At 36.1% G+C, this 25317-nt stretch overlaps 1 protein-coding gene across 12 annotated transcripts in view; it reads right to left on the bottom strand.

Annotated features, from left to right (window-relative positions):
- The window catches only part of ATP10B (ATPase phospholipid transporting 10B (putative)), a 331154-nt gene that overhangs the window by 239801 nt on the left and 66036 nt on the right, over nt 1-25317 (bottom strand). The gene's annotated exons all lie outside the window — the stretch shown is intronic.

Genomic DNA, 25317 nt, shown 5'->3' with positions numbered 1-25317 from the left:
ATGGTTTAGCCAATATGATGAAATACTATGCAAGTGTTCAAAAGAATGTATAACTCTACCTGTATCAACAGGGAAATAAACACTCAACAATTGTTGAGGGGGGGAAAGGAAGATGTAGAGAGAATGCATAGCAGGTTACATATTTATTTTAAAAGTCACACATACACACACACATACACAGAACACTGTGAGTGTGTGTGTGTATGCATATATATGGATGTATTTGGGGAGCAAGAAGGAAGAATTTCAATTTTTACTGTATGATTTCTTCTTCTGGTTACATGGTAGAATGTTATTAGAAACTGTTGCTCCCACCCTGACAATAAAATAAAGCTAAGTAACCCACAAAGCCATATTAAAAATTCTTTAGAGAGCTGAGGATACACAGAATCCTTGATAAAATAAATAGAAGTGGGTTAGCTACCCCTAGGGGTGGATGCTACAGCTTCTTTCATTTCTGAAGGCATGGCAGAAGGAAGATCAAACCTGCCGTAAATAGGGTTAGTAGGAAACAAGTCCAATTTATAACAATCTTTTCATGGCCAAGTGGTCAGATGTAGGCTGGCATGACAAACTAGAATCCTAAAGAAATGAAAACCAAAGCAAGAATCACTCACGTGCTACTTCTTTTCAACAGCACCTTTACAAAATGCACAGGATTAGAGTGCCACCATCAGTGGTAGACTAGGAGATCTCATGGAATTTCCTCTAAGGAACATGGGCCTTTACCAAATATGAGACAAGGCACCCATCTTTTAAAAAAATTATTATTTTTTTAAGGCAGTAATTTTCTGAAGGCTGATGTCAGAGTAGTATGGGAGAGAGATTTAAAAGGCATCAAAACTAAGAAGCTGATGGCTGTGTCATAAAAGAGAGACCTCTAAAAATTTGGGGAGCTGGCAACTTAACTGTAGAGATAGCAGGATCTCAAAACTCTCACCAGTAACGAAATCCCAAGCCCCAGTAAAGAGAAAACTGATCCTGCCATCAAATCTGTTGAAGTAAATAGTGACCTGAATTTTAAAAACTGCAGCAATTCCCAGAAATACCTCAATTACAGGTTAGATGCTTAGGTTAGACTCAACTTTCTACCATCAGCAGACTGAATAGAAAGGGAAATGCTCTTTTTAAGGAGTCAATATTTATTTTATTCTCTGCTTCTTTTTTCCACACAATATCCAGCATACAACCAAAAAATTATGAGATAGGCAAAGCAGCCGGAAAAAGTGATTCATAATCAAGAGAAAAAGTAGTCAATAGAAGCAGTTCAGATGTTGGAATCAGAATAAAGACTTTAGCTGGTCACTATTTTAAAGAATCTAGTAGAAGAAAGGGGACAAAGAGATGAAGAGTTTTAACTGAGAAAGAAAGCTATAAGAAAGAACCATATTTTTTATGTTGCATGATTTTGTATCATTTATATTTTAGCAGTGAGAAGATGTGTATTGAAGTTTTAAAAAGCTTAAAAGCAAATTTCCAAAATGTTTACATGTGCAGTGGTTAAAGTGTAATTCAAATACTTTAGGAGGAAATTTCAATGCTATGGAAAAACTTTGGTATAGATCTAGGCATGCCCTGAAGTTTACTGGCAATAATGGTTCTATTGTAGTTGGAGGCAATCATTCAATGAAGTTCTCCTGATGGACACCTAGACATTAAAATGGTGACCATACTAATAGTACTTCTAAAAGCTTATATATAGGAAATAGACTTTTCAATCCCAACAGTATGATTCCAGAAAAACAATTGTCCCTAGGGGATAGAGAGAGGCACTGTTTCCTCTGGGATCAGACTTTTTACTTGTCTTTTCAAGGAACAACAGCAGATCCTTATGCAGTTATGGGCATAATGCTGTTATAGAGTAATGGGCATGCTGTCCAGGATGGTCAAGTTTAGTCTTGGGCTAGCTGTGGCTGAAACCAATAAATGTTGATTTTTAAAATATATATTTGGTTCACCTTTATAGAAGGATATTGCCTTTTCAGGGCAACATTCTTTATTAGATGCTACTAGCAGAGTTAAATACGGGTAAAACTGAAAAAAAAATAAAGCGGTGTGTCAAATGGGATGAATGGTGCTTAAAATTTAATGAGATAAAACTTTAATCAGGTGGTGTGGATGATGATGCATCTTCTCAGTTTATAACATGCTCCTATTCAAGTTCACATTTAAGTTTTCATCAAGCAGAGAAACTCTTTAGTCATGATCCTGTGGTATATGTTCTAGAATTTTTAAATCTGTTTTCTAGCCCAAGCATGAATTTGTTATTATGATCATATATTTCCTTGAAGACTGAATGTGTGTAAGACTATGCATCCTCAATCTTTTTCAGTAACGGTAATGGCAAGAACAAGGTTGAGTTTGGTCTGTATGTATCTCGGTGCATCCCTTGATCAGAAATTTGTAGCTGCCTCATTCAACTCCTACTTCCAAGTTCCTTATAAGATTTAATTTTGTGTGTTTCCTAAAAACTGAAAATCAAGATTTTTTTTCTAAGAATTGAAAGCTGAAGTACAGATTACTGATGAGTTGAGAAGTCCCTCTGAACACATGCTCAGTGGGAGAATATCCAAAAGAGATGTTGTAGAGCTGAGGGAGAGATAATTCCTCAGCAAGAATATTTTTTTCGTTCTATGAGAGTCCTGTTTCTTATATCCTGGATTAAGATATGGCAAAAAAGAGAATAATTTGAGAATGAGATAGAGGGGAATAAAATAACTGGGTTGAACTGTCACTTCAAATTCCAAAGTGGCTCAGAAACAGACTGTGCTTACTGAAGAACAAGCTGAGATATATAGCTTGTGGTGGGTTTTTTTATTGGAAGAAATATTAAGCTTTGCTTATCAGTTACTTGCAGGGGGGAGGGGAGTGTAAAATGACAAGACAAAGTGGCAAGAGGAGCATATGGTCATCTCTTTTTGCTGCCCAAGGTTTTATAGAACATGCTGTTCTCTGGGACCTCCTACCTCCATCAGGAATAAGCTTATGTGCTACATTTGGATCTTGATCCACTGGCTTGAATCCAGTTTATTTCTCTCCTCAGGGGTTAAGAATGAAGACAAGCTTGGGGTATATTCAGCATTGTGAAGATAAATATCACCACTTCATTTTCAAACAAAATATATTTTCCTCTTCCTGATTCCAAATGCCTGTTTGTCGAACAGCTATTTGCCTGTGCTATGTATATTTGGGTAATGTCTAAAAAATAAGTTGGACATTGGCTTAGGGTATTTGGCTTCTAGTCCTCTACAATCCTATGATCACCCCCCTCTAGTCAGATCTTATATTTTCCATTTCTGGTTTCCCAGATATAATTTCAATTTCAGTGGAAACAAACAAATAAGGCCATTATGGAGATCCAATAGAGAGTTAAGTTTGTCTGCTTGTTTCATGCAATTTATAATCTTTTGTGTGGTTTAATCTTCTTGTTTCAGTTTGGTTTGTTTGTTTGTTTTTTGTATATGACTTATTCTTAAAGTTTGGTCCTGACTATTGATATCCTTGAGTGTAGAATGTAAATTTCAAAAACAGTTGGATATCTAAACCTTGGATGACCTTCAAAGTTCCTTGGGAACAATGGAACATTTTTCCATTTCTACAGCCTCCACAGATGTTTATATGTGATAGACATGCTATAGTCAAGTGCTGAGTAAATAAAATATTTGTGGAATGCTTGCCATGTACTCAATAACGTGCCGGTTATTTGTAAAGGACAAAAGAAATAGAGTCCTTGTGCTTCTATTCTGTCTGGACTACTGTCACAAGTACTTTACTTACCTTTTACATTACTCCTCCATTGTTACCTTTCTAAAGCCCTGATCTCAGTGCATTATTCTTCACTGTTTATGAAATAAAATTCAAGGAACACCCTCTTTGAACTAGTTGCAAACTATTATTGCTTCATCAGCTTTACCAGCTCAACAGACAAATTATTTTTTCCCTACAACATTCCTAGAGAATTCAGGGCTTCACATGTTTGGTCAGTATAGTTCCTCTGAATCAATCATTCTTTCTTAGGGCTGACATTAAATGCCACCTCCTCCGGGGATCCTTCCTTCATACTCTATCTCTGTCCATTATTTTCTTCTCCTTCTTGAATTCCATAGTGCCATTATTTCTTGAAGCTTTTCCCTGAACTATGAGGTTATGTCATTATTCTCATCCTGGAGTTATCAAATATTCCCTTGCTGAAGTTGAAAATGTCTTCTTTTAATGTCTTATTTTTCTTTTTCTTGAAAGGTTTTCAGTATAACAACATGTTGGAAGATCTCTTTGGCTTCTAGGCATATAGATTCACTGTCTTATCATATATCTAGGCAATCAAAAGTTTTTCCACCTCATCAGTCAGTCCATCATGTTTTCTCATCACTGCTGATTACATTTATCTAATGTTGCAAGTTGTTTAGCTCGTCTAAAAAAGTTTTCTGGGGATCCCTGGGTGGCGCAGCGGTTTAGCGCCTGCCTTTGGCCCAGGGCGCGATCCTGGAGACCCAGGATCGAATCCCACGTCGGGCTCCCTGTGCATGGAGCCTGCTTCTCCCTCTGCCTATGTCTCTGCCTCTCTCTCTCTCTCTCTGTGTGAATATCATAAATAAATAAATAAAATTTAAAAAAAATAAAAAATAAAAAAAAATAAAAAAGTTTTCTGGGATTTTCTTTTTTCTACTAGAAAGGTTCTTTTAAAGCAAGGGTAAAAGATATCAGCTACTATAATTGTAGGTGAGGTGGGTCATTTATATATTGTTACAATCTCATAAAATATGGAAGATTTAATTACTAGAATACTCTTCACAAAAATAAAAAATGCTTTAAGGTCAAGAGATATATTTTATTCCTCTTTATATTCCCTTAGTACTTTGTACAGTGCCATGAATATAGCCAGAGATTATTGAACATTTGTTAAGTTGAATAGTTTCTAAAAGGAAAAGCCATGTTAGTGTTTCTCTTCCTAAAATGTTGCCATTTTATTTCATGAGAAAGACCCAACAGAAATCATAAAATATGATCAAGGTTTCTCTACCAAGATATGTTTTTTTTTCCTATGAAATCACAGCAAAAGTAATACATTTTTTATGGCGGCCATCAAAATATCATTTGGTGGTAGTTCTCCCCTCTCAAGTTAATAGTCCTTAACAAAGAAGCTATACTACAGAAAATACAGGCATTGCCTTCAGAGTAGAAATGTAAATAGCTATAATTTGTTCTTCCTCATTTTTCAAATATATACCATCTGGTTTATCCCTTAGCCCTAGAGAACCATTTTTAGAATTGTTTCTCCATGATCTATTCTCCATCCCATTCTTGCCCTGGAGATATTCCTGTACTTATCATTAGCTCACCAGGCTCTAATAACCATTACTGTTTATAAAGGTATTCATTATCTTCTAGAAGTTTGAGCAAAGTTATCAGAACCCAATTCTTTCACACCAGGATTCTGCAAGGGAGCCACAAATTGCAGACACCATTTGGGATTGGGATATCTCCTACTAATAAACTTTTACCAAAACTACCAGATTAAGCTAGTACTTAGAAGTCCATTCCAGTTGCTTTCTCATCTGGCACAAATTTTGAAGCCCTAGGTTACTAGGCTATACCTCATCAATTCATGATGCCTCTCTGTTCTGATTTATGTAGCATGAAGTTGGAAAACTGCATGGGACAGCTGGTGCTTAACTTCCTGTCTGGGGGTTCTTACATGGTACAGTTTTACTTGTGGGTTCAAATGGACTCTTATCCTATAGTACTGTTAGAATGGTCTAGGAAATGTAAGAAAACAGGCCCACATATACCATCAAAACAAGATGTAGATGGCTTATTTGGTCAATCTATGACAAAGGAGGCAAGGATATACAAGGGGGTAAAGATAATCTCTTCAATAAATGGTGCTGGGAAAACTGGATAGGTGCATGGCAAAAGAATAAAACTAGATCACTTTCAAACATCATATGCAAAAAAGAAACACAAAATGAATTAAATATCAAAATGTGAGACCTGAAATCATAAAACTCCTAGAAGAGAACACAGGCAGTAATTTCTTTGACATTGACTGTAGAAACATTTTTCTAGATAAATCTCATAAGGCAAGGAGAACAAAAGCAAACAAACAATTGGGACTACATCAAACTAAAAAGCTTTTGCACAGTGAAGGAAATCATCAACAAAACCAAAAAGTAAGCTATTGGATGGGAGAAGGTAATTGCAAATTATATATCTGATTAGAGGTTAATATCCTAAGTATATTTTTAAAAAGCATATAACTCAACTCTCTGTTCCAAGAAAATTGATTTAAAAATGGGAGAGGACCTGGATAGACATTTTCCCAAAGAAAACATACAGATGGCCAATATAAATAAAAACATACTAAACATCACTAATCGTTAGGGAAATGAAAATCAAAACTACAGTGAATTACTACTCCTCTTCATTCAGAATGGTTAGTATCAAGAAGATAAGAGATAACAAGTCTTGCTGAGGATGTGGAAAAAGGGGAATTCTCATGGACTTAGGTCGGAATGTGTATTGGTGCAGCCTCTATGGAAAACAGTATGGAGTTCTTCAAAAAATTGAAAATAGAAATACCATATGATCCAGTAATTCCACTTCTGAGTTTTTATCCTAAGAAAATGAAAACGTTAATTCAAAATCATTTATGCATCCCTATGTTTATTGCACCATTATTTACAATAGCCAAGATGTGAAAGCAACCTCAGTGTCCAATGATAGATGAATGGATAAAGATGTTATATATACATATGTAAGAGACTATTACTCAACCATAAAAAAGAATGAAATCTTTTTATTTGCCACAACATGGATGGGCCTAAGGGTATTATGCTAAATAAAGTCAGAGAAAGAAAAATACCAAATGATTTCACTTATATGTGGAATCTCAAAAACAAAACAATGAACAAATAAAACAAAACAGAAACAGACTCACAAACAGAACAAACTGACATTTTCCAGAGGGGATGAAGGGGCAGTTGCAGGGGAGTGGGTGGGTGAAATGGGTGAATGGGATTAAAAGATACAGTTTCCAGTTATAAAATGAGTATGTCACAGAGATATAGAGTACAGTATAGGAAATACAATTAACAATATTGTAATAATACATATGGTGGCCAATGGTAACCAGACTTATCATGGTGATAATTTTGTAATGTGTATATAAATGTTAAATCACTATGTAATTTAACTGAATTAACTTAATAATGCATGTTGACTATACTTTAATTATAAAATTATAAATATTATAATATTCAGGAATATTATAAATATTCCTGAAAAACAGGATAAAAGACATGAAGATGCAATTTACAAAAAGATATAAACATGAGCATTGAATATATGAAAATAGATTCAACTTTACTCATTAAAATAAATTCAAAACTCATTAAATAATGTATCTCACTCACTAGATTGGCAAAAATTAAAAAGCTTGACAATACATTTTATTGTCACAGCTGTGGAAAATCAAGCACTCTCATACATTCTGGTAGGAATACAAAATCCTTATGGAGGAGAATTTGGTATTAGCTAATAAAAGTACATAAGCGTCTATCCTTCAACCCAGCAATCTCACTTATAATAATTTATCCTGAAGATATACTACAAACAATACAAAAAAAAATACATAGACACAAGAGCTAATACTTGCAGTATTTTTTTCAGGAGACTACTTAAATGCTGTGTGCTCGTAGAAGACTAATTGAATAGACTATGATCCATATATTCAATGGAATACTATGCAGCTGTAAACAAAGAATGAGAAAAATCTCTATGAATTGATGTGGAGTGATCTCTGGGAGATACAGTTAAATGAAAAAGGGAAATTGCAAAAAGATCTTAAAAGCTACATTGTATAAAAGAAGAGGAAATAAGAGAGCATATGTACATCTACTCCTTTAAAAAATACAAAAATAAATCAGGAAACAATAATGTTGGTTACCTACATGGGGTAGGAAAAGTGAAATGGAAGCAATGCAGGAGGCAGTAACACTTTCCTAGTGTATTCAGAAAAGCAAACTGAAAACAAATGAACCGTATTTAGAATAAATAATATAATTACACTAAAAAGGAGCAGGAGAAAGAGCTATTCCAATTCCAATGAATTTATGAACAGAGTATTTGATCATATACTCTTAGTCCTGCATAGGATTTCAAGTGCATGTTAAACATTTTACCAAAATGGACTTCATACTGGCCATGAAACAAGTCTCAACAAATTTAAAAGAATAAAAATCGGGGAGAGTATGTTCAGACCATAATGTATATAAAGTAGGGAGAAATAGCAGAATGATAACTAGAAAATATTTACCCACTAACCTGAAAACTAAGCAATACACTGATAAATAGTTCATGGGTTGAAGAAGAAATTATAATGGAGGCTTAGAAAATATTGTGAACTGAATGGTAATGAATATAACATGTTAAAATTTGTAGGATGCAGCTAAATCCATGCTTAGATGGAAATTATGACCTTAGATGCATATATTAGAAAAAAAATCTAAAAACAACTATCTAAATATCTTCCTCAAAGGGATAAGGGAAAAGCAAATGTAACCCAAAGAATGTAAATGTAAGAAGTTAATAAACTTAAAAAAATGTTCAATAGACAGAATTTTAAAAATTCAAAAGGTATGATTTAGAAAAAACTGCAAAAAGTGATAAACCCCTGGAAAGGCTCCTCCAGAAAAAGGAAGACCCAAATAACCAATATTGTGAAGAGAATTAAAGGAATATTATTAAAGATTCAACTGACAGGACAATGCCACTGGTAGATATTATGAGCAACTTCATATCAATAAAATTAAAAATTTAGATGATGTGGACACATTCCTATAAAAATAAAACCTATTGATATAAGAAACAAAAAATGTGAATAGTCTTACATCTATTAAGTAATTGAATTAATTATTTAAAACATTCCCATAAGAAAATTTTGGGATCATGTGACTTTAGTGCTGATTTCTTCTAAAATTTAAGGAATAAAATAACACTGATCTTATGCAAATTGTTCCAAAAATGTAGAAAAATAGAAAATGATTCCCAATTTATTTTATGTGGCTAGCACTATCTTTTTTTTTTTAATTTATTTTTTTTATTGATGTTCAATTTACTAACATACAGAATAACCCCCAGTGCCCGTCACCCATTCACTCCCACCCCCCGCCCTCCTCCCCTTCTACCACCCCTAGTTCGTTTCCCAGAGTTAGCAGTCTTTACGTTCTGTCTCCCTTTCTGATACTTCCCACACATTTCTTCTCCCTTCTCTTATATTCCCTTTGACTATTATTTATATTCCCCAAATGAATGAGAACATATAATGTTTGTCCTTCTCCGACTGACTTACTTCACTCAGCATAATACCCTCCAGTTCCATCCACGTTGAAGCAAATGGTGGGTATTTGTCATTTCTAATAGCTGAGTAATATTCCATTGTATACATAAACCACATCTTCTTTATCCATTCATCTTTCGTTGGACACCTAGGCTCCTTCCACAGTTTGGCTATAGTGGCCATTGCTGCTATAAACATCGGGGTGCAGGTGTCCCGGCGTTTCATTGCATTTGTATCTTTGGGGTAAATCCCCAACAGTGCAATTGCTGGGTCGTAGGGCAGGTATATTTTTAACTGTTTGAGGAACCTCCACACAGTTTTCCAGAGTGGCTGCACCAGTTCACATTCCCACCAACAGGCTAGCACTATCTTGATACCAAAACCAGATGGACACCTTATATGAAATGAGAGAAAGAGTAACAGAAGAATATTGTTGGGGGTCTGATCCAAGTTGGTGACATAGGAGCCTTCTGAACTCACCTCCTTCCATAAACACAAAGAATCTACAGCTGTATATAAAGCAGTTCCCTGTGGAAGCAATCTATAAAATAGCTGAGCAGCTCCTATACATCAAGACAAAAGAGAATAATAGCTATCTCACCCATATCAACATGGGTAGGAGAGATAGACACAGGCTTGCCATAAACCTGACCCCTGGCATAACTCTAATTGGGAGAAAATTCCCAACCTCTCCCTAAGGAGTGAAGGCACCATATCTAGTGCCCCAACTTTTAGGACTCTCACTTAAGAGCTCCTAAAACACCTGGCTCTGAAAGCCAAAGGGACTAGTGTCCACAAGACTCACAAAACTATAGCAAACAAATAATTCATGAGGGGCTTGTGTGTACTCAGTGGAGCTATCTACCAGGGCTCAGTACACAGGGAGCAGGCAAAAAAAACTCCCATCTCTCAGTCTTTCCTTGAAAGAGGCCTATCTGCATAGTTTAAAAGCTGCTGCTTGAGGGTCAGGCTTCTAAATTTAGAATGTATGTAGGGACTGATTATGATTCTTCCTGGAGACAGGGGCAGCAAGCAGATACCATCTTAACTTCTCACTCCAGCCTATTCCAAATTGCCAATATCTCACTGGACGAAGCTCGTACACATGTCTGGTGCTTCAGCTGCTGTGGCTGTCACCCAAGGTTTGGATCCTTAGAATGCCTGGCTCTGATAGCCAATGGGGCCTACATTCATGAGTCTAATAGGACTGTAGCAAACAAAGAAACAATGTTTACCAGGCTATTCTTTCAGGACTCAAGACAAAGAGAAAAGTCAGAAGCATCCATCTCTCAGACTTCCCTGAAAAAGTCTTATTTTATACTTAGAAGCTACTTTCTGAAGTTCAGGCTTCTCATCCAGCATGCATCTAGGAGCTAACTGTTATCCTCCATTGACAACAGGAAAGTCTAGTGACACCTTTACTGACTTTTTCCTCTAACCTGCTTCAAGTTACCAGTGACACCCTAGAAGGAAATTGTACACGTCTGGAGCCCCAGATTTTGTGATATCACCTAAGAAATGAATTTAGGATCACCTGGCTCTGATAGCCAAAGGGGCTTGCATTAGCAAAACCTACAGAATTGCAGCAAAGAAGCAGTTATTAACAGGTTTAGGAGAAGCTTCCATGGTTATATATATTCAGACTCAACACAGAGAGAGCAGGCAGAAAAGCCAATCTCTCTGTTTCTCCCAAGAAGGGCTTTAAATACATATTTTTCCAGCTGCTGCCTGAGGATCTGGCTTTCAACCATCCTAGGTGCTGATTGTGATCCTCCATTTGCCACACAAATAGATCTTGCACACTCTTAACTACTGGGAGCCACAGAGAACAAACAAAGTGGCATGAATGTCTCTCACAAAGATTTGAGAAACAACCAGAAACACTGGTTTGGCTGACTGCTAATTCTTTCCTATAGGATGCTGCTCTGTCAAGATTGGGAGAGGTGGCTATTTTATCTAATGCGCAGAAACATTAAATGTGTAAACTGTCCTGGGTAGCTTCAATGTGGATGGAATTGGAGGATATTATGCTGAGTGAAATAAGTCAATCAGAGAAGGACAAACATTATATGGTCTCATTCATTTGGGGAATACAAAAAATAGTGAAAGGGAATAAAGGGGAAAGGAGAGAAAATGAGTGGGAAAGATCAGAGAGGGTGACAGAACATGAGAGACTCCTAACTCTGGGACACGAACAAGGGGTGGTGGAAAGGGAGGTGGGCAGGGGGTTGGAGTGACCGGGGTGATGGGCACTGAGCGGGGTACTTGACGGGATGAGAACTGGGTGTTATGCTATATGTTGGCAAATTGAACTCCAATAAAAAGAAATTTAAAAAAAAAGAAAAGAAAAAAAGAAAAAAAAAAGAAAAATAATGTGCAGAAACAACACAGAGTCAAGAAAAATGAAGAAACAGAGGCATATGTTCCAAACAAACCAAAAAAGCAAGGTAAAACTCCAAAAAGAGATTTTTTTAAAAAAAGATTTTATTTATTTATTCATGAGACACACAGAGAGAGAGGCACAGACACAGGCAGAGGCATAGGGAGAAGCAGGCTCCATGCAGGGAGCCCGACGTGGGACTTGATCCTGGGTCTCCAGGGTCACGCCCTGGACCAAAGGCAGACGCTAAACGGCTGAGCCACCGGGGCTGCCCAAGAAACAGATTTTAATAAAATGGAGAAAAGTGATTTACCTGATAAAAGAGTTTAAAATAATGATCATAAAGATGTTCACTGAGGTCAGGAAACAATGCATGAAAAAAGTGAGAATTTCAACAAAGAAATAGAAAATATAAGAGAGAACTAAATTAAATCACAGAAATAACATAACTGAAAAATACAAGATACGAGTTCGATAGCAGAACAGAATTAGCTAATTCAAGAACAGGGCAGTGTACTTCATCTGATCAGAGCAGCAAAAAGAAAAATGAATAAAGAGTGCAGGTAACAAAGGGACTATAGGAAATCATTAAACAGGCCAATGTAGACATTATAGGGGGTCCCAGAAGGAAAAGAAATAGAGGAGGGCAGAAAGCTTATTAAAAAAAATAATGGCTGAAAATTTCCCTAACTTGGGTAAAGAAACAGATACTCAAATATAGGAAGTTCATAGAGTTCCAAATAAGATGAATATAAAGAAACTCACAATAAGACACATTATAATTAAGTCGTCCGAAGTTTGAGAAGCTTAAAGGCAACAAGATAGAAAAAATGCTAACCAAAAATACTTTACCTGGAACTTTTCCTTCATAATGAAAGGAGAGAGAAAGAGTTTTCCAGATAAGCAAAAGCTGACAGAGTTCATCACCACTAGAATGGTGTTACAAGATTGTTAAATGAACTTTTTCAAGCTGAAATAAAAGGATGCTAACTAGTAACAAGAAAATAAAAGTATAGATTTCACTGGTAAAGGTAAACATATAGTTGAATCCAGAATACTACGGTGTTGTAATAGTGGTGGGTAAATCACTCATAATTTTAGTATGAAGGTTAAAGGAGAAAAAGTTTTAAAAATAACTACTTGTTAATGAGCACACAAGGTAAAAAGATGTGTGTTCACATCTGAAGTGAATTGTCACTTCAGAAACAAAATATATAGGTAGAGTATACTTGTAGAGCTTTAGTACACATTTGAAGTTAAGTTGTTATCAGCTTAAAATAGACTATTATATTTTATGAAAGCCTCTTGGTAATCACAAAGCAAAAACCTATAGTGGATAAACAAACGAGAAGGAAGATAAAGGAATCTAAGTATACTATTACAGGAAATTATCAAGTATTGAAGGAGAGAGTTGAAGAAGAAAAGAATTACAGAAAATGCCAGAAAGAATTAACAAAACATTAAGTCCATACTTAACAATTACTTTAAAACTAAATGGACTAAGGGGCCCCTGAGTGGCTGAGCTGGTTGAGCATCTGAGTCTTGATTTTGGCTCAAGTCATGATCTCAGGGTCATGAGATGGAGCACTGAATTGGGCGTGGAGCCTGTTTAAGAGTCTTTCTCTCCCTCTGCCCCTCTCTCTGCCCCTGTTGGCATATGCTCTCCCTGCCCCCTCCCAAAAGTAAATAAATAAAAGGAAAAAAAGTGAATGGATAAATCTACAATCAAAAGAAAATGGCTGAATAGGTTTAAAAAAAATCAAAATCCATTTATATGCTGCCTATAAGAGCCTCACATCTGTTTAAGGATGCACACAGATTGAAAGTGAAGGAACAGAAAAAGATACTGAATGAAATGGAAACAAAAAGCAAGCAGGAGTATCTATACTTATATCAGACAAAATCGACTTTGGCCATAGACTATAAAAGACAAAGACAATTGTTAAATAATAATAAGAGCTAAATTTTGAAAAGATAAGCAAAAGTTAAACCTTTTATTTTACCAAGGGAAAAAAAAAGGACTCAAGTTAAAAAAAATGATACAGGAGACATTACAACTGATGTCACATAATACCAATGATGATAAGAAACTACCATGGAAAATTACACAATTGTCAACAAACTGGACAACCTAGAAGAAATAAATTTCTAGAAACATAACCTACCAAGACTGAAATCTGAAGAAGTAGAAAATCTGAATAGATTGTTTATGCATGAGGAAATTGAGTCACTAATGAAAATAAACAAGCAAAACAAGCAAGCTACCAACAAACAAAAGCCCAGGATCAGATGGCTTTATTGGTGAAATCTTCCAAACACTTAGATAATTAATGGTATTCCTTCTCAAAGTCTCCAAAAATTTAAGAGAAGGGAATTCTTTCAAACTCATTTTACAAGATCAACATTACTCTGATCCTCAAACCAGGCAAGAACACCACAAGAAAATTACAAGGCAATATCCCTGATGAACTTAGATGCAAATATTGTCAAAAAATATTAGCAAACTAAATTCGACAGTCCATCAAAAGGGTCATACACTGGTGGAGGAGTTACGATGGCCAAGGAGTAGGGTCCTCCTGGACCCTAAACTTGTCTTATCCCTCAAGCACAGCTAGATAGTCATCAAATTATTCTGAACACTCAAGAAGTCAATCAGAGGTCTAAGAGAATAAAATCTGCAAGCTTATAAGGAGAAAAGTGACCACCTTTTGGAAGGTAGGGAGTGCAGAAGTTCACTTGGGGGAGATATAGCTGGGGTTGTGGTGGCAGGGAGGCAGCCTTGCTTATGGAGGCTACCACAAAGTATTAAAAGCAGTGGAGCACAAAATCTGAACTTTTAAGTTCACTACTGTGGGGGACTTGCCCGGATTACAGGTGCTGAGGTGGTGAAGAGGGGCAGAGTGACAGTAGTGACAGAGTGGTGTGGTCTGAGGATCCCCTCTGGGTTGCAGGAAGAACTGGTGGTGCCAAGGTGCTGTGCTCTTCCCAGACTCAAAAGCTGGGAAGCCGGTAGAGAGCAGGGGTCTTGGTGTCAGCTTTCTGCCATAAACCTGCAAACTGCCCTGTGGTAGTGCAACCACTTCCCTGCGATGGGTGGCAGGCATGGTGAGACTTTCTCCAGAGGAACAGTGTATGTAGGTCCCTGCAACCAGGGCTCCTGAAATTTGGAGTTTTGAAACTCAGCCACATGCCTGAAATGATAAATCTTGGACGCACGCAGGGTGAAGGCAGGGGAAACCGAGAGTGATTGCTTTTCTGTGAGGGCTCACTGAAGACTAGGGGTCTTAAACTTTCAGCTCTGAGGCTAGAGAGCAGGGTACAGCCATTTTTATCCAGCCCATCAGTGCTGAAAGCCTTGGGGGTGGGGGTGGGGGGCGGAGGGGCAGGAAAACAGTGCCACCTAGTGGAGGCCAGAGCTACCCAGTACACTTAGCTCCACCACCCTCTTGCACCTTGGAGAAGCATTTCCACTTTTTCCACTGAAGCAAGTCAGCCTGATAATCAGTGCAGCAGCCCCCTGTCCCACAGACAATCAGCACAACTAGCTTGCATAGAGTGCTGCAAAGCTTCAGCTCTAAGGGAGATAGGATTGAGCTTCCTTTTTCACTTTTATTCTTTATTTCTTTCATTTTTATTATTTTTTCATTAGTTTTCTTATATTTTCCAATTCCTCATTAATCTTTAAATTTATATATATACTTTTCATATATTTTTGTCTACTTTTATTTATTCATTTATTTTTGAGAGAGATATAGAGACTTTTTAAAGATTTTATTTATTTATTTATTTATTTATTTATTTATTTATTTATTATTTATTTATTTGACAGAGTGTGCGAGAGCCCTGCAGGGGGAACAGCACAGGGAGAGAGAGAGAAGCAGGCTCCCTGCTGAGCAGGGAGTCCAATGTGGGATTCAATCCCAGGACCCTGAGATCATGACCTGAACTGAAGGAATATGCTTAACCAACTGAGCCACTCAAGAGCCCCAAGGGAGATTAGATTCTTTTAACAAGCAGACCAAAACACATCTAGGATCTAGTTTTTTTTTTTTTTTTAATGTTTTTTTTTCTTGTTTTTGTTTTCTGTCTTTTTGTTTTGTTTTGTTTTGTTTTTGTTGTTCTTTTTTTCTCTTTCTTCTTCTTTTCTGGACAAAACAATGATGAGATGGAGGAATTCATCCCAAAACAAAGAACCTGAGGTAGACCTCATAGGGACTTAATCAGTAAAGAAATAAGTAAGATGTCTGAACTAGAATTTAAATCAATGATTATAAGGATACTAGTTGGGATTCAAAAAAAGGATAGAAGACACTAGAGAATACCTTCCTAGAGAAATAAAAGAACTAAAATATAGTCAGACTGAAATTAAAAATGCTATAACCAAGATGCAAACACAAACGAAGGCCCTAAAAATGAGGATGGACGAAGCAGAGGAGTGAATCAGTGATACAGAAGAGAAAATTATGGAAAACAATGAAGCCAAAAAGAAGAGGTAAAGAAAGGTAATGGATCACTAAGCTAGACTCAGAGAACTCAGGGATTTTTTTTCATAATTATTATATTTATTGCAGTGATTCTGTGGTCAGTGATATTCAATGTTACTGTTGTAATAGTTTTAGGGTGCCATGAAGCATTCCATATAGATGGTGAACTTGACAGATAAATGTGTGTGTTCTGACTGGTCCACTAACCAACAGCTCCTCCATTTCTCTCCCTCTCCTTGGGCCTCACTTTCTTCCCTGAGACACAACAATATTGAAATTAGGCCAGTTAATAGCTCTACAATGGCCTCTAAGTGTTCAAGTGAAAGGCAGAGTCAACATGTCTCTCACTTTAAATTAAAAGCTAAAGATAATTAAGCTTAGTGAAGAAGGCATATTGAAAACTGATACAGGCCTTAATCAGGCCTCTTGCACCAAACAGGCAAGTTGTGAGAGCAAAGAAAACATTCTTGAAAGAAATTAAAAATGTTACTCCTGTGAACACACAAATGGTAATGAAGCGCAATAGCCTTATTGCTGAGATAGAAGATCAGATCAGCCGCAACATTCCCTTAAGTCAAAGCGTAATCCAGAGTAAGGCCCTAACTCACTTCATTTTATGAATGCTGAGAGAGGTGAGGAACCTGCAGAAGTCTGAAGCTAGCAGAGGCTAGTTCATGACATTCAAGGGAAGAAGGCATCTCTATTATATAAAAGTCAAGGTGAAGTGCTTGAAGGTGAAGCAAGTGTTGATTTGAAGCTGCAGCAAGTTATCTAGTAGACTTATCTAAGATAATTAATGAAAGTGGCTACACTAAACAGATTTCAATGTAGACAGAAGAGTCTTCTGTTGGAAAAAGATACCATTTAGGACTTCATACCTAGAAAGGAGAAGTCAATGGCTTTAAAGCTTCAAAGGGATAGATTGATTGTCTTCTTAGGACTAATGTGGTTGGTGACTTTAAGTTCTTAGGGCCCTTAAGAATTATGCTAGATCTACTTTGCCTGTGCTCTATAAATGGAACAACAAAGTCTGCATGACAGTTCTCTTTACAACATGGTTTACTGAACATTTTAAGCCTTTTGTTGAGATCTACTGCTCAGGAAAAAAGAGATTCCTTTCAAAATATTGCTGCTCACTGAAATGTACCTGGTCACCCAAGAGCTCTGATGGAAATGTTCAAGATGAATGTTGTTTTCATGCTTGCTAATACAACGTCCATTCTGCAGCTCACAAATCAAGGAGTAATGTTGACTTTCAAGTCCTAATACTTGAGAAATACATAAAACCTGTAGCTGCCATATGTAATAATTCCTCTGATGGATCTGGCTACAGTGTATTGAAAACCCTCTGGAAAGGAACCATACCCTCTTAGGTGTCATTAAGAACATTCATGATACATGAGAAGAGGTCAAAATACCAACATGAACAGGAGTTTGGAAGAAGTTGATTCCAATCCTCATGGAGTATTTTGAGTTCAAGACTTCAGTGGAAGAAGTAAGTGCAGATATTGTAGAAATAACAAGAGAACTAGAATTAAAAGTATAGCCTGAAGATGGGGCTGAATTGCTGCAATCTCTTGATAAAAGTTGAATGGGTGAGTAGATGCTTCTTGTAGATGAGCAAAGAAAGTGCCTTTTTTTTTTTTGAAAGATTTTTTATTTATTTGACACAGAGAGAGAGAGAGAGCACAAGCAGAGGTAGTGGCAGGCAGATGGAGAGAGAGAAGCTGACTCTCCGCAGAGCTGGGAACCTGATGTGGGGCTCCATCCCAGGACCCCGGGATCATTACCTGAGCCAAAGGCATACACTCAACCAACAGAGCCACCCAGGTGCCCCAAGAAAGTGGTTTTTTGAAATGGAATCTGGAAAGAAGTTCTACTGTGGGTAAAATGCTATTGAACAAAAATACATGCTACTGAGAAATTGCTTGTGAAAAGTAGTCAATGGATGTGTCAAGTGTGTTTTCTTATTTTAAGAAAAATGCCATAGCCACCCCACCCTTCAGCAACCACCACCCTAATCAGTCAGTAGCCATCAACATTGAGGCAACACCCTCCACCAGCAGAAAGATTATATATGACTAGATGAAAGCTCAGATGATGGTTTGCATTTTTTTAGAAATAAAATATTTTTACATAAAGGTATGTAGTTTTTTTTGACATATTATTGCACACTTAATAGATTACTGTATAGTGTATACATTAATTTTATATGTACTGGGAAACAAATGGAAATGGATTTCATAGAGCAAAATTTTCCAATTTTTCTTAGGTTCCTTAGTGTTTCAGGAATTTTTACATAATGTTGTCATACCAAAGGAAATACCTAACAGTTTTGATTATTAAGTAGTTAGCTCCCAGCAACTTAATAAATATTTATGTTCTAACAACTTAGAAGCTATGCTTAAAAAATACACAACAATTAAAAGAAAAAACCTAATATTTTTATTTCATTTTTAAATAACCACAATAACCTACTAATGGGATGTATGTGCCTGCTGGGCACTGCATAGATTCTGAAATTTTAGAATCAGATTAGATACTGCCACCCTCATTTTTCGTTCCATATAGATTTTTGCATGTATTTACTTTTAATCACAGCTTCCCTTAACATTTCCAAAACTATGACACACAAAAAGAAACATGGCCCAATTTAATGTTGAAATTGTGAACTACCACAAACTATTACTTTGTCCAGTTTCTGACATATTGAGTATTACTGTTTCTCTAAAATTTAAAATATCTGGCAGTGTCCTGCTTTGGCACCTAGTTTAGGAACCATGATTTTTGAAATCACATTGAAAAAAAAAGAGACACAAGGGAATCCATTGGTGTGATTCCATTTTCATAGGATTTAAAAAGCACGTATATATATATATATATATATATATATATATATATATATATATATATATATATTTTTTTTTTTTTTTCATCTTTAAGGAGAAAAAACAGGCCAGGAATTTAGCAACATTACTAAGTAAAAAACTCAGCATCCAGGCCCCTGAATTTTCTATCTAGGTCTTATGGTTAGAGCTCCCTTTTAAATTCTGTGTGTGGGGAGATAAGGATCTCAGCATAATTTTAGAACTAGAAGAGACCTTAGTGATCATGTAGTCTGCATTCCTCATTCTACCAAGGAAGAGCTATAAGCCAGAGACAAAGGAGTGTCTAAGTTCACATAGTGGTTAAGTGGCAGATACTGGCCTTGACCCCATGTCTATAATTTTCATTCTACTTTTCCTATCTTCTATGTTTACTAGGTTGTCTCTGCATCCTTCTAGTACTCCATTAGAACCACTGCCCCTCATCGAAATTTCTGCCCATGGACAATATTCAGTAAATGTCATTATGGGACTGAACAATGATGGATTGTCCTCTCAGACACGGTAGCCAGCAGAGATCACCATTGCAGGGTTCTGACAGCCTAACCCAGGCCTAAAAATGGTCTTTTATTTATTATTTATTATTTTAAAATTTAATTTATTTCTAAAGTAGTCTTTTTTTTAAGTAGTCTTTTAAAGTAAGCTTTACTAGTTTTTTTTTTTCTCATTATGAAAGCAACATGCTCGTTATAGCAGATGTGGGAAATATTTAAAAGTAGAAAAATATAATCATTGTTTTACAACCCAAGAAAAACTCTTATTAATACACTGAGAGTTCTCTAGCTTTCCCCCATGAATAGCTTATATACATAGTTTAATCTACCATATTACAAATATAATTAGGGTTCCTACTTTACTATGTAACTTTATTTTTATTTTTCACTCATGTCTCCCCCTCACCTTTGCCCCCATGGCAACCATCCATCTGCTATCTGTATCTAGGACTTTGTTTTGGTTTCATATATGAGTAGTCATATGATATTTGCCTTTCTCTGACTTGTTTCACTAAGGATAATGCCTGTGAGATCCACCCATGTTGTTACAAATGGCAAGATTTCATTTTTGATGACTAAATAATATTCAATTATATATATATATGTATATATAATATATACACAAAATTGTATACAATTGTATACAATATACTCAATGTGCATACACACACACACACACACACACAATTTCCGTATCCATTCATCCATCAATGGATGCTTAATTTTTTTTCTTCTTTCATATTTTGGCTTTTGTAAATAATGCTACAATGACCATGGAGGTGCATATGTCTTTCCAACATAGTGTTTTATTTTCTTTGGCTAAATACTCAGAATTGGAATTGCTACATCATATAATAATTCTATTTTAATTTTTGAGGAACCTCCATACTCTCTTCTATAGTGGCTTCACCCATTTACATTCCCACCAACTGCATGAGGGTTCTCTTTTCTCCACATCCGTGTCAAAACTTGTTACTTCTTGTCTTTTTGATGAATGTCACTCTAAATAGGTACAAGGTACTATCTATCTCACTCTGGCTGTGATTTGCATTTTTCTGATGATTAATGATGTGGAGCATCTTTTCATATACTGTTGTCCATCTGTATGCCTTTGGATAAACTACTATTTAGATCTTCTGTATATTTTAAAATCAGAATGTTTCTTGCTATTGAGTTGTATGAGGTCTTTTTTTTTTATGAGGTCTTTATGTAGTTCTTAGCCCCTTACAGATATATGATGTACAATTATTTTCTTACATTCAGCAGGTTGCTTTCTAATTTTGTTGATTGTTTCCTTTGCTGTGCAGAAGCTTTTAGTTTGATGTAGTTTTGTTTATTTTTGCTATTGTTTACTTTTGTTTTTGATGTCAGGTTTTAAAAAAATATTGCCAAGATCTATATCAAAGAGCTTAATTTGCCTCTTTTCTTCTTTCTAATCCCTTTTTGAGCTAATTTTTGTGAGTGCTAAAATAGTAGACAAGTTTTATTTTGCTTGTGGCTCTCAAGTTTTTCCAACATCACTTATTGAAGAGATTGTCTTTTCCTCATTGTATATTGTCTTTATCATAAATTGATCAGATATGCATGGGCTTATTTCTGGACTCTTTATTCTGCCCCACTGATCTATGTATTTTTATACCAATGCCATACTGTTTTAATTACTCTAGCTTTGTAATATAATTTGAAATCATGAAGCATGATTTCTTTATATTAATGAGTTTCAAAGATAAAATCAGTATCATTGCTACCATTATTAGCAATAACAACTGCAGTTACTATAAATCCATATTCAATGTTTATAAGGTAGACCACATAAAATTGCTATTTTTATATGTAAAAAAATGGTAAAGTATCCATGATTTCACATGGCTCAACTCATTTAAAATGTTAGTGAGTAAGGGACAGGCAAGGCTAGGTAGGGAGAGATAGATAAGGGGCCATGGAATCAGACTCACGAAATACCGAAAACGCTGAGATATGAGGAAACTAGACATAAGGGAATAGATCAGACCAGATGTTAGGGAGTATTTTTCTTTGGTGGCTACAATGTAATCACAGAAAGTGACCAAACCTCAAAGAATTAAGTCATTAATTCTTACTCAAACCAAGACAGCACAAGAATCAAGGCCACAAGCTTCCCAGTCAGTTATCAATAAAAGACTGCCACTAAAAGCCCTCAGTGGCAACCCTGTCAGGACACCCCTCACTCCTGAGAGCTTTTCCTATATCCTTGCTTAATAAAACTCTATTGCTCTACTCACTCTCCTTTGTCTGTGAGATTTATTCTTCAACTCCCTAAGATAAGAACCTAGCTCTCCTGCTTCACTAGGAACAATATCAAGTGTTTTTAAAGCCTTAAAGAAGAGGCAACTGGAGCCAGACTACATAATGTCTAATGAATTAAGTTTTCTCTGGGGTCTGTTCCCACATCCATAACCTGGAACTAATAGCCTAGGCTCAGATTTATGAGGCTTAAATGATCCTAGCCCTTAGAATGACACCTGGCAGGTAGTAAGTGCTCAATGACTATTAGGTGTTCTAATTATTTCCAACATTAATTCTCAGAACAGTCTTGTGACATAGAAACATTTTATTCTCAGTTTATGGATGTGGAGACCAGAGCTCAAAGAGATAGTGAGATAATAACTTGAAACTTTGTCTGTCTGACTTCAAGCACATTCCCTGTACCTTACATAGTAATTTTTAATTAAGTGACAGCTGAATTGAGTCAAATAGTCCCAATGTGATATTTCATCAGAATCACCAATATTGGAGAACATCTATTTTCTGGGACTCTTTAATGGTCAGTTATGTAAAAGACAGTGCAAGCTATTTTACATTCTGATTGAGAGAAACTAAATTAAGCACATTTTTGTATTGTTTTTAGGTCTGATTAATGAAAAAGCTGTAAGCTGATGGTGACCACGTCTGATTTCATAACATTTCCAGCTTGTGGTATGCCCTTAAGTGTTTATTTCACCTGCCAAAGGATCCCCAAACTCCAGCAGCACCATCCTCTGGAATGCTGAGAAGGGAAAACTCTATGTGGCACCTGGTAACTAGAACCTGTGCTGTTAAACTTGGTCAGCGTTTTGTACAAGACCAAAGAAACATTGTTGACTCTTTCTCCTTAAACAGAATACACAGTCAAGAAATTCCCTTGAGGAGAACAAGATCTGATTGAATTTTTCAGAATTTTCTATTATTCTATCAAGTTCACTTGACAGCAAAGGACAAACTGCCTTTCAAATGCAATAAGTCAATGCATCAGCAATTCAGAAGGAAAAACGTGAGTTATTAAGTAGGAACAAGTCTCTCTGAATATATTTACACCAACTCACAGAAACCACTGTCCTCAGAAAGCTCTGTGACAATCTATTTTCTAGTCTCACTATTGCTTTAAGTTTAACGGACAAAAATAAAATACAATGAAATTACCTCTGAGTTCTGAAATGTTTATCAGCTCACACATTCCTCATGGCTTGATTTTTATTTTTCCAATGCAGCTCATTCACTTTCAGTATTATTCCAAGCACTGAAAGTTTATATCCGGGGAATATAGCTACTTATGCCTATTTCATGTTTGTATAAAAGTAAGGAAGACAGATTTTACTATATATATTTATTTACATATATACACAACATATATGTGTGTCTATATGCTTATATACACACATAACATATATGTATATATATGCTTATATACACATACATACAATATATATGTGTATAATACATTTATATATTAGTTAAGAGGTAGAAGGGGCTTTTGAGATCATCACGTCTCCTTTTGTTACAAGTGAGGTCTCAGAAGCCCCCCAAATTATGGTAGCCACATAGCAAACTGGGTCCTAAATAAGGCTTTAGAGAATAAGGATGTGGCAAGTACCTACCATATTATGAGAATTATAGCCAGTATTTCTCATACATAAATGCTTATACCACTTCTATGATGTTAGTATCATCATTCTCATTTGATAATGAGAAAATTGAGGCTAGGAAAAGTAGTACAGCCTATAAATGCCACAAATGGAATTGAAGTATTGATGAGATATAGTAGATTCTTTCTACTATGTCAGCATTTCTCTGAATGCATTCACTCCTGCATCACTGATTTTTGCCATATCCATACACTAATATTGGTGGCAGCAGCCCAAGATCATTGATACCAAAAGCAGAAAATGAGATTCTCCTTCTTTCCTCCAGATGTTAAAGAACATTTTAAAGATGTAAAAAACATTTACAATGTTAACATTGTAAAAAGTTAACATTCTTTCATATGGTTCCAATTAATAGCAATAATTAATAATTGCTAAGAGCCTTTGTAAGCCAATCATCTGTGTACCAGGTGATTGCACAGAAACACACACTTTCTGCTTCAATGTGAGGATGTGAAAATTTAGGTAACTTATCTGGGATCACATAGTTACTAAACAGAAGATCAGAAATTCAATTCCAAGTTCAATTCCAATGCCTATTTTTAAATTTTTTCTAAGCGACATGACTGCTATTGTCACTACTCAATTAATCTCTTAATAGAAGCCTATTTTATAGGGACTTAAAGGACTTAAAAAATATTCCACAAGCTTGACATTTTTAGAAGGAAATTTTAAAATGATGTCACTAGAACAGGGGAAATAAGTGTTTAATTGGCAATGAAGAGAAAGCTCACTCAGTTCAAATCAGGATTTAAGAATGTCTGGCTAAACTTTACTTTCAGGAGAGTGGGTAAGTAGGTAGAAGGAGTCTCAGAAATCTAAACTGTTTTGGTTGAGTCAGGAAGGAGATTTTTATTTCTTCCTGATATGGCAAAGGCCATTTGGAGAATCAGTATAGTGGAAGATGGATTGTGAGCCATGAGCCTTGGACTCTGGTTGTTATTTTGTCTCAGTAACTGAGACTTCATTTCTCTGGGTCCCAGTTTCGCCATCTGTGCACCAGGCAGCTGGGCTAAGCTCCCTTCCTGGCTCTGCCTTTGTGAATGGCAGATTCCTTCAACTGGATTTATTAGCACCATATGCCTCAAAATGATAATGTCCATCTCTCAGTATTAGGAGAATATGGTTTGATTGCAAACTCAGCATGTGGGTTTCAACCTTTAGTCCCTCAAGAACCTATTTATTTACCCATATGTGAGGTTACCCTGCTAGATTCTTAGGGAAATATGTAGTGACAACTGGATATGGAGGAGAGATCCTGAACTCTTCAAGGTAGAAGTACAACTGAAATCCATATAGATAGAATTTAAGAAATGAATTATCTGATAAATTTTTAAAAAGTCATTAATGGCAATGAAATGGCAAATTTAGTAGGTGTTATTAGGAGTAGTTATAGTAACATCTAGAAAGAAAACAACATCTGTGATTTGCCTGATTAATGGTTTAACAGAACAGTGCATCTGTTAATGGAATAACACTTCTAGCACTATTGACTATATGTCTGTAAGATCTGGAAACAGAGAAAGGATTATGGCAGAAGAATGGAGTAGGGTGCCAGATTGGCTCTTGGAGATCTAGTTCTTCAGAATTTCAATTCCCCTCTGACTACTGTGACCAGAATTGTGTAGCAATTTAAGAGGACAAATGAATTCCAACAGGTATATGGACTCCTGCAGGCTAAATGAGTAGCTTCTCAGACTGATTTAAAAACTTTACTTTTCACCTGTAGTTGGAGAGGTTTTACCCCATGTCACAGGAGGATTATACTAAAGGTGCTCATCACAGACCTGCCTGTATGC

This window comes from Canis lupus, chromosome 4 (genome assembly GCF_048164855.1).
Source record: "Canis lupus baileyi chromosome 4, mCanLup2.hap1, whole genome shotgun sequence".
NCBI lineage: Eukaryota > Metazoa > Chordata > Mammalia > Carnivora > Canidae > Canis > Canis lupus.
Note: the sequence above shows the minus strand (reverse complement) of the source record. Positions and strands in the feature narration are given on the sequence as shown.